The sequence below is a fragment of the Tiliqua scincoides genome, chromosome 2 (genome assembly GCF_035046505.1).
Source record: "Tiliqua scincoides isolate rTilSci1 chromosome 2, rTilSci1.hap2, whole genome shotgun sequence".
Classification (NCBI taxonomy): domain Eukaryota; kingdom Metazoa; phylum Chordata; class Lepidosauria; order Squamata; family Scincidae; genus Tiliqua; species Tiliqua scincoides.
Window position 1 is genome coordinate 25,322,314 of NC_089822.1, and position 12,729 is coordinate 25,335,042.

Here is a 12,729-nt window from a genome sequence, read left to right on the forward strand (position 1 = left end):
TTGTTTTCATCACTGCAAACAGTGCATTTTTTCTAAAACCAAGGACATGCCGCCAAAAATAACCATACGACATGTTTAATAGTAGGAGCTTGGGATATAAACACTTCCTAGGTAATAAGTAATCCATTGTATTAACAAGGACTAGGTTTGCAGCTATTAATAGCAAATGTTTACCTTTCTGCTTGGGTCTGCCTATCTCTTTATTCCAAAATGTCTATGAAAGGACATACAGCTTCAGTGATCAGTTTTCATTTGGTGCGGGAAATTGTGTGGTCCACTCTTTAAACTTGACAGATGGTATAGCTAGCGTGGAACCAGTTCCCTGGGTTCACACTGCTATCAAAAGTGGGTCATGTACATAGGTGAATATAATATGTCTCTTTGTTCATGGTGTGCTTCAATTTGTGAAGCTAGGAAGATACAAACACTGTTAGTCAATCCAGAGTGGTGTTGGGTTATCCTCCAAATTAGACCACTTGTTCAGCACCTTAACCAAGATGCTTTACAGCCATGTGTGTCTAAGAGTAGGCCTAAGGGACCTTCGGAATTATGAATACAGTAATAGTTGTTGACTTCAGCTGGTAGTAGCAGCTGAACTTCATGATGAAGTTTCCTGGGACAAGTATGATCGTCTTCTCTAAAATCAAAAGAATGTAAAGCTGGGAATTGACCTGTAACTTTTTTTTAGGAAGGACCCACATGCTCTGAGTATCATAATCTACCTTCATGGAAACTGGCACTGAAATAACTGCCACGGTTGTAATTCACACCTCAAGTGTTATTTTGGTGTGCCATGCATTTTGGAATAAGAGTGCTTTTAATTTTTTTTAATGGCTTGGTATGAAATGAACATAATGCTGACAGGGCTAGAGGTGCGAATTACAAGCTGAAGCTATTTCAGTTTATCTTCTGCGTAGACAAGCAGTCAGTAAGGGAATCCTTGCAGTACATTCCTTCAGCATTCTTGTGAACACGCTATATTTAATAAAGACCCTGTGTGTATTATGGAGACTTGCCTTGATGAAGCAGGGAGGTCTGTAGATATTCTACATAGGAGAAGTTTAGGGGTTGTTGGCGGGAGAGGGTTCATAATTGTGGTCCGTAACAGTTCCATCTCCCTTACAGGGTGCCTAGTATAGTCCATTTTGAGTGACTGGCAAGCAGGGATCGCATTGGTATGTATACAACTGATTGAACTGACAAGTCTCTAGGATTCTCAAGCTGACAATTCTGGGGAACGTCAATGTTCATGCTGAGGTCCCCTTAAAAGGTGTGGGTCATGTTTCACAGCAACTGTGAATCTGTTTCAACATTTTGAGGCCCAGTGATGACTTGATGTGACTTCAAATCAGTTTGATGGTCTATAATAGCAATGTTAGTGAAGATGTCTTTTTGTGTTCCATTGTGTCCATTCATTTTTATCCAGCAGACCTTTCTCAAATGTTGAAGTTGCTCTAAATTAACCTCTGTGTTTTTTGTGACCTTTGAACCCTCAGTGGTAATTTTGGCCATTTTGTAGAGTGTTTCACAAATAAAAGTCACTCAGATCCATTTTGATTTAGATTTCATTTTAGGAATAGGGACTGTACCATAAGTATCCAGTGCTGCTTCTTACCCAGGTTAATTGAACAAATTTTTCTTCTTGACACATCAAAATATTATAAATTCATGGTAAGGCCGCATCTGGAGCATTGTATCCAGTTCTGGTTGCCACATCTCAAAAAGGGATATAGTGGACCTGGAAAAGGTGCATAACAGAGCAACCAGAATGATTAGTGGACTGGGGCATCTCCCTTACAAGGAAAGTCTACATTGTTTGGGGCTCTTTAGCCAGCAACTTTAGAAAAAAGGTGCCTCAGGGGCATGATTGAGACACATAAAGCACTCGTAGAGGAGTATTTTAATATTCACAAGATGTGGAAACAACATTGGTTAGAAAACTGTCCCCCACAATGTCGAAGTCTGTCCTGTATTTCTAAAAAACCTCCTGAATTTGACCAGTCTTGTGTGGTATGGATAACATTAAAACAAATTCTGGACATGGCAGATGTGCAGTTGTCCTCTATAAGGGGCACAGTATCTTCCCCAAGTGGTGACTGTGGGGTTGAAGAACAATCTATCCAACATATAGTGCCAAAATAGTGCCAAAGTAGAGCTTATATTTGCTGATTTTCTGGCTGTGACAAATGAAGTTAAATATTATATTTGTAATTCCATACCTACTTTACCCAGGCTTCGCACACTGGAGAGGACACTCTGTTCCAGAACCACCATTCAGAGCGTGACACCATAGTCTTCCGAGACTGAAGGATGCCAACAAATTTAGATATAAATTTGTAAGATTTTTATTAATAGTTTAGATTTTACATTTTATATTTTGTATTTTAATCTATATGTTTTTATTGACATGTGATGTGAATGTGCCATACAATTGATCAATCAACAGACAGACAGAGACCCTTCTGTGTGCAAGGCCCTTTACGTATAGTGAAAAAACAAGCCCTGCCCCACCTGGCTTAGAATCTAGATGTTGAGAAAAGGGAGCCAGCAGAGGGAGGGAAGGGAATGAAGGTGGGGTTAAACAGGAAAAACATATGCACATCTTTCAATTTCATAAGCTTAAACTTAGTTACATGAAGGAGACACTAAAGCATGGTGTCAAAGACTTCATGGAAAAGGTGGGTTTTAAGAAGGAATTTGAAGGAAGAGAGAATGGAAACATCCCATATCTATCATGGCTATTTGGTGGCATAGGCTGTAGAATTCTGTCTTCACTATTTTTAACAGCTCTCTGTGAGAACAAAATTATGTTACGAAGGAGATAGAAAGTCACTTTCTTAAAAGTCCTCATCAACTATCAGCCCTTTTGTTCTGGGTATCTGCAGGGCAGTCTCAAACCTCCTTTTCTTTTAATAGTAAAAATGGTTGAACAGGTGATTGGTTGACATATCAGCACCAGTCACTCTTTGGATGAAATTGATTGTATGGATCAATCAAGCTTCAAGCTAGGGCTCAGGATGGAAACTTACATAATTATCTGATTAAAGGGAGAGTTGGAGAAAATGAATGAACATGTCACCTTCCACTCAGTGGCTTCTAATGCTATCAGCCATGGTTTTCACCTGGACCATTTTTATACATTTTATTGTAGAAATCCTTTTGTGAGCCTCTATCATGGAACAGCTCATTTGAGATAGTGTATCCCCCCTCTTTCACACAGGATGTAATATGTTTATCCAGAATTATTTCCTCTGGTTACAAATGGGTTCTAATTAACTGCCTACAAGATCTTTTTGCTAAATTAACCCACTCCCAGGTAATAACTGTTTGCCAAAAATTCCTGAGAAGAACTTGTCCATGTCAAAAGGGTTGTAGTTTAGTGGTAGAGAACATGCAGAAGGCCCCAAGTTGTTTCCCAGCCCTATCTAGGGGCACCAGGAACTGATCTCCAGCTGAAACCATGGAGAGTCACCGTCAGTCAGTGTGGGTAGTTCTGAGCTTCATGGACCGGTGGTATGACACTGCATAAGGAAGCTTCCTCCGTTCATAAGGTCTCTGGGTACAGAGATCCTTCAACCTTTCTCATACCTGCTCCTCTTGGATCAGTAATGTTGCAGAGCATTTAGGCTCATGTGGGGTTTTTCGAGCTTGTAGTATGTATCACTTGTAGCTTGTAAAACAATAGAGCAAAATAAAGCTAGTTTTTATGCACAGACTGGTACCTGTGTCGGTTGTAAGCCTAGAGTATTAACTAGTCAGAAGACAGAAGGATAGAGATTAACCTACCCTCCTTTCACTGAGCCAATGCTAGCAAGATTCCCACAGTCAGGTGGCCAGGGACAGCATTGCCTTTTGAAGTTAAAAATCCCTTAGCAAGTTGCTAATTGGTACAAAGGAGTTTTCAACTTAGGTTCCTAAAATAACTGACAGGATGGGCCATTAAGATAAGGGATGGTGTTTATGTTTTGCAAGATAAGTTCATTTACATTTGACAGACTTTTTAAAGGAGTGATGTCCAGACCAAAGCAAGGGGTGACAAGTTCTTTTGAAATCCACATTTCCTTAGATTGGCAGGACATATTTGCATGACAGTGATTGTTTATGTGATTTGGTCACCTTGCACTTGTAGCACCCAGGGATGCAAGTTGGATTTATTGTTGACTTGGTCAAAATGGACCCAAGACAGGACTTTTTGGCCACAGCCACAATGCCTTTTGTGAAAAGTGGAAGGATGTTGAAAATAAAAATGTTGAATGACAACATACGTAGTTCTAAGCTATTTCCCCAAATGCCTTTGTTGTTAAGAGTGAATTCAACCAAAGTTTCAACTAAAATGGATTTTCAGAGTGACAGTGAACTGTTCTCATCCATATGCATGTTTACAGGATTTAGCCAGATTTCAGTAGTGGCTATGTTCACCTTCATCAAGTCCATCTTGTCTGAATATACTTTTGAAAAATATCTCATAATTATCATTAAGCACTGAAGCAAACTGATCTATTCAAGTTACCTGTCAGCTGGCAAGAAGTTAAAGTATAAGAACAGAAGTGATAACTCTTTAATATAGTTTGGCCTGTCTTGAATCACATGAAACTGGGAAAATTGGGAGTGGTCTGCATGATACTTAACTGCTGGTGCCTGTTGCACACTGTTATCTGATTTCTAGAAAATGTCAGACTATTCATCCCTCCACCTTTCTCTGAAATAAGCATCCTTTTCAGCTGTTTAATAAGTCCACACAGCTCAAAGTCTGCAACAACTTCATTAATTCTAAGTAGTTTCTAGGCCGCCAGAGCAAAAAAAAAGATCTTGTTTCTTTATTTGGGAGTGGGGAGAGATTTGACTTTGTGCCCCTGCATAGGGATCACATTGCTGCAAAGCTGTGCTTTGGAATTAAATGCTGAGCATTGCCAGATGCCAGACGTAGAGAAGTGGCTGAGTTTTGTCAGCAAATGGGATCGGCAAGTTAATTGGTGTTTTCTGCAGGCTCCTGGCTGTGATATGAAATTGGAAGCCCTTTAGCCACATGGATAATACAGGGCCTGAATACAAATGTCACATGTTGCTATCGGGACCCACTGAGAGACAATAGTGCTCCCCACTTGAATGCTGTGTCATTACCGATCATTTAAATATGAGGATTACGATTCAAACTAAAAGCCCCATTTGCCTTTTAACTGCAATTTAAATGTCCTCTTAGCTAAAGCTGACAAATTAAATGAAAAATTGCTCACTTTTTTTTAAAAAAGAGAAAAAACTGTAATGCAAAACAACCTTTTATTGCTTCTTATGTGCCACGAATAAATCATTATACTTGTCAACCCTAAACCAAGCCATAATTGGCAGAGCTACTGTTATCAAAGTGGGGCAGCTCTTGTGACAGCTTAATAAAGCTGAAACTGTTAAATTAAATCTCTGATGCTTTATCTGATGAGAGCAGTCAAGCAGAAGAATCTGTGAGACGAGTATCTATGCTTGGTGGAATGATGGAGCCCAACAACTTGTCAACAGGAAGATTACAGAATCAGATATTTTTTTTCTAATCTACGTTTTTCATTATCTCTTCCTAGTCTTCCCCCTATTTGAGGCATAAAGAAACATCATCCAAGCCTTGAGTTTTAAAACAAATGTTTCAGGTTCCCCCCTCTTCCCCTCTCCGTTGGGAATATATATAAACAATGGAACTTCTTAAAAATTAAAGTGTATCTCCAGTATCGGGTGACTGTATGACAGAAACTAGAAGGTTCCCATTTGTGCAAGAGCGACAGGTGGACTGGACTTATCCAGCAGTGTTCCTGCTTGTCCAAGGCAAAAATGGATAGCAGTTCTCTCTCTCAACATGGATATGTTTCTGGAAAAGAGAGCACAGTGTGAAACGGTGCTATTGGAGCACTGTTCTAATATGAATGTGCTCACAGTACTGCACTCAGCAAAGCATTACAGTCAGACCCCGGAACCCACAGATTTGACTCACTATGGGTGCCAGGAGATACCGGGCTCCAAATTTAAATTCCTTTAATAAAGAGGTGCCCCAATTGGGGTTCCTACCCTTTTGTGACCAAACTGTGCTGTTTCCAAGCCTACAGAGCTGTTTTTAGCACTGAAAGACCCACTTCACCAGAATGCATCGTGATTCTTGCTTCAACTTCTTGTTGAAGAAGGTGTTACGTACTGTTTTCTCTTCCAGAGTGGTTCCTGGTAGCAAACAATTGGTCCCTTGCCAGCCAGAATGCACTGTTCTTATAGGTGCAGAGTATTCTAGCCAGAGAATTCTGGCCAAAATCTGTAGCTTCCATTAACTGAAAGCACTGCGTAGACACTGTACTTTTCTGCACCAAACTTCTGAACAGATTTATGGATTTTAACCTTTGTTTTATAATAGAGGCTGGCCCCTGTACCCATGGCGGATCTGTTCCAGGGTTCTTTGTGGATACAGAAAAACCCTTTCTCTGTGGCTTCTGCACGCCTCCCCCCGCACCCATTTATGTTGTTGAAAGGCAACGTTGTTCTTGGGCAAAACCGTTCTTGTTTTTACAGTTGCTATAAGCATTCAAGCTTACAGTGGCGCTCAAGCAGGCTGCTAGCAGCCTGAATGCTTGTAAAAACAAGATCGCCGTTAATAAGAAGCTGGAAGTTAACTCCTTTCCGTTAGCATTTATCTAGTTTCTTCCAGCATTCAGCCTGGAGCATTACTATAAACTTGAATGCTAATAGTGACCTGTAAAAGTAAGAACATTTTTCTCCTGGTAAGCCTTTCAACAGCATTAATAGGGGCATGCCCCGCCCTGGATCCATGGTTAACTGAGTTCGCAGATACCCAATCAGTGGATATGGGGACATGCCTGTACTGTAAAAATTAGAGTCCATCAAAAAATATTAAATTCAAGAGGGTGATTAACTAAACAGTGTTATAGGAAGCAGCTTTATAGGAGGTATGATTGCATATGTTAATCTTTATGAGATGCTTAAGTCTTGTTTGCCATCATTGATATCCTGCCATGGTTGAAGTTTAGCTCATTTGTGGCACAGCATAGCATTTTTTCCAGGTTTCACAAGAGACTTCATTTTATTTATTGCAGCACAGCCATGCTCTCAGTCAGCATGCATTAGGCTGACATGCCTCATGCGGCAGCTCCTCATTGATTTCATTGTAGAATATAGGAGGCAACCGCTGATGTTGCCATGTGGTAGTTACCTTCTCAGTCATTCTGTCTCCTTATAGGGGGTTTGTTACTTCAGAGCACCTTGATAACTAACAGTGTAGCTAAGAATAGTAGTTTATATCGTGCTTATTTTGGAGGAAGACCCACACATTATTGAAAACCCCGTAACAGTTTGTCAATCACTGTGCTGCTCTTGGAAAGGCAATGCAGTTCAAGGCATACAAATCCTGTCAAAATTTCTACACTGCAGGTTTAAAACATGAATTCAGTGGTAGGAACATGCTTTTGAGTTACAGTTATGACAAAAGGGTCATTTTCTTCAGTGTATTATACTAGGCTTTCCAATTGCATTCAAAACTGGCTTGCCTTTAACATGGCTGCCTTGCTCTTGTCAGTATGAAACATCATGATCTGTTACAACTTGACTGAAATTCACATCTAAAAGAATGACTGAGAGCATCAAATTATATTGTACAATAGAACTTTAAGAGCAGCTCTTTAAAATCTGTATTTGTGCACGTAGATGGTGTGTAAATGGCTTTTAACTGCTCTTCCTAAATGATCCCTCATTTAATCTCCGGAAAGCATTGGCAATTATTTTTTCAAAACGATGGATTTTTTCCCCTTTATGATTAGCAAGTTTTACATGATATTGTGACAAATTAACGGCCCAGTCCTAGCCCCCCTACCGGTGCATCCATGCAGAAAATGAGTATGCTGTATCCAGCGGGAGGGAGGATCAGGAGGCTTCAGAAGGGAAAGGGGATTTAGATCTCCTTACCCTCCTTGTAAGTCTTGCGCTCCACAATGGGTCTCCTTGGACCTGTTGCAACTCTTTAACTGGTACAAGTCCAAGGCAAGGCGGGGGGGGGGGGCTCGAATAAGAAAGGATAGGATCTGGCATGTGCCATTGTCACTGGATCCAGCCCCTCCTGCAGCTTTTCTGCCCGGTTTTGCCCTAAGTTGCCTTACCTGCTCCAACGGGTCCAGTGGGTAGTCCAGTGGTTGGGAACACTGCTACCTCTTGTGATAGCACTTCCAAACGGCTGCCTATGGAGCACTGTGTGCTCCATGGGGAACCATTTTACAAGAGTGGAACTCTGTTCCCTTGTTGTAAATGTCAGCGCATAAAACCCTATTTCCGGGTAGGATTGGACTATACATTTTTTTCTTCCTTCTGGGTTAAACGGAAGCCTACTAGTAGAAGATGAAAATAGGATCTAAAATAAGTGTTCTATTTTCATTCAGTAGAAAGTCTTCATGTGTATTGCAGTTGTGTAGTGGTAGATGTCATAAAATGCAGGAGCTCTTTGTCACCACTGCCACACATCCATAGCCATGCATCTCTTATACTTATTGTAAACTTTACTTACTTGACTGATTTTGATATTGATTTTGTCTTATGGGAGTGTTAAAAATTTTCCTGCTTAATGATGTCACTTCTTGCCATGACATAACTTCTAAGTTAATGACATAACTTCTAGTGGGTCTTGGTGGATTGTCATTCTAAAAAGTAGGTTCCAGTACTAAAAAGTATGAGAACCACTGCACTTAGGTAACTTTAGTCACCCCCTTTGTCTCAGCCTCAGTGCTCCCACCTGTAATATGGGAGTAATATTATTTACATACCTTACAGGAATGTTGTAAGGACATCAACCTTAGGGCGCAATCCTGAGGCACCCTTGGGCCAGTGCAAGTTTCTTGCACCGGTCCAGGAGGGTTGCAAATGTGCTGTAAAGTACATTTGCGCCTCTTTGTGAGTTGGTTAGGCCATCCCGCGGAGGCTGAATTCAGCCTCCGTGCCAACGGAGGGACGGAGCCTTGCGTCAGCTGAGCTTGGCCAATGCAAGGCTCTGGGGTGGGAGCTTGGTACCCAAGCCTGAATGGCCTGAGCAAATTTAGTTGGAACTTGACTGAGCCACTGAAAGTTGAAGCTTCCTGATCAGGCTATGTTTTGTACATTCCTAACACAGGAATGCATTTGGGGTATATAGTGATGCTCAATAGGCCAGCCTTGGCTAACACAGGAATGCATTTGGGGTATATGTGTTTGCAAATAACTGTCACATTCAGCCTTCACATTGTTAGGTAATGTGTGAGGAGGCCCTGAGTTAAGCCTGGTGGTGGAAGAAAGAGGTAGTGATAGTAAAATAAATGACCTATTCAAGTAATCCTATGAGCTAATGTAGGTGCCGTTCTGATAATTGGGTTGTAAAGGCCTTTGTCTAATTTCTCCTAGTTTTTAGACATATTATTCACCTGTATAAATATTTGCAGATCTTTAGATGACTATTCTTGGCATGTCTACTGGTTGCCATAAGTATTTCCTGTCTGTGTATGACTATTTACAAAGCTAAATATTGAAGTAATCCAATCAATGCATAAAAACCATTCTATGCTGCCTAAATAAAAAAAGTCAAAGCCCCATTTCCTCTCTGCAAAGGCATCCATAGGTCATTAAAATGCATCATAGGCTTATAATAATAATAATAATAATAATAATAATAATAATAACTCAAACAATTCTATATGGTCAAGTTGGTCTGAGCCCTTGATTGTACCCCTTTCTGTTTCTTCAATCACATAAGTACAAATTACTGTCCATAATAAATTATATCATGGTTGTTCATTTGTTTGTTTGCTAGCTATAGTTTTCAAGTCTGTATCTAGTACTAGCACCTTGGTATCTGGAAAACTGTTTCATGTGGATCATCCCATCCCTCTTGCCTTGTGGCCAGAGCAGTCTTGCAGAATTTGCATCTAAAAGAACCAGAAACGTAAAGATGTGATTTTTAAAAAAAAAATCTTCATTGACAGGATGTTAGCATGGAGATGGAAATCAGGGTTCAGGAGAGAGAGAGAGAGAGAGAGAGTGTTTATTTATCTTAAGCTATGCAGGTTACTGGTAGGAGTTGAGCCTAAAGTCTAGGGATAGTTTTTCATGACCTCTACTAGAGCTCTCTTTCTTCCTTGACACCGATACCAGCCTTATAGTTTAAACCCCTCTTTTAAATGGAAAAAAGGCTCTAAGGGAGTTATCTATTTGCTCTGTCCCTTTGTTACATTTACCTCCTACCAGTATGCACCAAATTTAGTTTGTTGAAGGGCCATAATTCCCTTGCCATCAGTGCTGCAGGTAATCTATTGCATTAATCAGCCAGCTAGTGTGAAATGCATGGGGAGTGATTATACTATCATACACAATACAATCAGCATGAAGCACTTGTCAGGACCAATACATCAGAGTTTAATTCAGTAATAGAATGAATTAGAGCAAAATGAAACATTCTGTACTCCAAGAACCCCCAGCACCCATCTTGGATCCTTTCTGAAGGCTCTATAAGAAAACCAGTTTCCACTGAGAGTGCGGTTTTATGAATATAAACTGCAATCACCTCTTCCTGATTAGTACACATTCATTTCCATGAAAATTTTTACAATGGAGAGTACAGCAAAGAAGTGCTTTCCCTGCATTCTCTCTTCATGATGGCAATGGTTTAATTAGATTATGCTCCAATGCAGCTTCTAATTACTTTAGCTTTAATAAAGTCCTCTGATTGCATGGATGCAGAGCTGGCTCTGCTAGCAATTTGGGACACTTGCCCTTGAAAGAGATGGTCGAAGGAGTGGAGATTAGGAGACCTCTTCCATGTTGCTTGGTCAGCAGGCCTGCTGTTCTCGTAAAACTGAACCAGGAATAGTATGCATCTCATACTTGACAACATAATAATTTGTTCGATAATGATTGATTATATGGTGGGTCCCTTGCAGATGAGAAACTGCTGATCTGACCATGGTTGATAGCAGGAGCAGGGCATGGGCTTGTACATTTCTCTTCCTGCACTTCTCTTTTGTCAAAGTTAAAAATCATGGTGCAGCTTTACATTGGCACTGGCACTAATATGGTGAATATTTTTAACCATAGTTTGAAACTGAGATTTGAGGCTGCCTTGTGAACTTGGGTTATAGCTAAGCCTGGCCAGCTTTACTGAAGGCATCTCTGCTCCATGGTTGAGCAATAGCAAGGGTAGGGAGTTGTGCAGCAACATCCCGGCATAAAATGTTTCCTATTTGTATAGTGCAGGAATGAAGGACAGTGACTTGGATCCTCAGTTTCATTCTGACACCAGAACAGAAGTGTCCCACCTTCTTTTCTTTCTCTAGCTCCTTGTGCTGCCCTTCTCTCCACCCCACCGTCAAATTTGCTTCTGAGGGTTGAAGCACTTTCTGGAACAGAACAGCACATGGTGCTAAGGTTTGCAAGAAGGCAGGGGGGATTGATGAAATTTGGGAGTCCCCATTCGTGCAAGAGCATTAGAATTCTGGCTAATGTATCCACATGGACTGTTCATAAGCTTCCCATGTGCTCATTCAATGTTCTTTATCCTTGTGAGTAGTTGGTTTGTGACACAGTACAGCAGTGCTCTTATGCAGATACTCTTAGATTTTGTTCCTTGTACTTATGTTTTTATATGAGACACAGTGCAGGAAACTTCTGCGTGAGCCATCAGAACCCAAAATTGTTCTGAGTAGAACTTCTCTATAATTGGCAGACTAGAGTTCAGTTTAGGGGCTGAAATCATGTTGCAAATAATAGAATGTATATTCCAGTCTTGAACAAACGTGAAGCCCAGCAGCCACATTCTATGGATTTTCATGTGCCTGGCAGCATCTTCCCCCCTCCCCTGCCTCATTAGAGAGAGGGAAGGACTGACTGACTCCCTGATTCACATGTTGCAATATAGTCATCTCTTCTATTAGAAACGAATACTAACTTCATGGGATTTGAAGGAAACTAGCATTCATCTCAAGGGAGAAATTACATGTGTGTTACTTTTAGAGGCTTATGGAACTGCCTCATTCAGAGATTCATAGGTATCCGGTGAACAAAACCTACTGTTAATAGAACTGAGCACAGTAATAATGTGACCTGTATTTGCTAGCTTAAAACTTGTGTGGAAGAAACTTCCAGTTTATAACTGATCTTTAATCTCATTCTTTTTACCTGATGGATGATAAACACTGGTGCCTAATCAACCTTTGTAATGTCTTGTGGTTGGAATGAGAGGCCTGATATGGTGGAGCTGACTCTTATTTAGGTCAGGAGAATGATAGTGGAACTAGAACTGACAAGACCTCACCAAGATGTGACAGTTTTAATATTCTTTCCCCTGTGTGAAATTAATACCAAATTGCAGTCGCAGCATGATGCGTCTTCCAATTATCTTCAGGGAAATATGAAATTTGCATATTGGTTTATGATGTGTGCACTGGAAGAATAGCCTAATGGAGAGGCACAGTGCTGTTGAAGGGAGAGACCTGGCTGTATGTTATGTGCCTTAGAGACCTGTGTGGCCAAATTCTAGCCTGGGTCAAAATTTGGAGCATCTGATTCTGTTGTAATGGATAGTTGGCTAATTAAATTTGAGGATCGCTAATAAAATAAAATTGGTCGATATTTTCCATATCTGTTGAAGCAATGCTTTGCAAGTTGTACTCTAAGTGGCCACCGTTCTGTAAAATTGGCTCTCCTACATGTTACGGCTGGAGAATGCAAAAATGGGGG

The 12,729-nt window shown here is 40.6% G+C and overlaps 1 protein-coding gene across 1 annotated transcript in view; it reads left to right on the forward strand.

Annotated features, from left to right (window-relative positions):
• Positions 1-12,729, forward strand: part of ZSWIM6 (zinc finger SWIM-type containing 6) — a 115,500-nt gene that overhangs the window by 68,621 nt on the left and 34,150 nt on the right. The window lies entirely within an intron of this gene.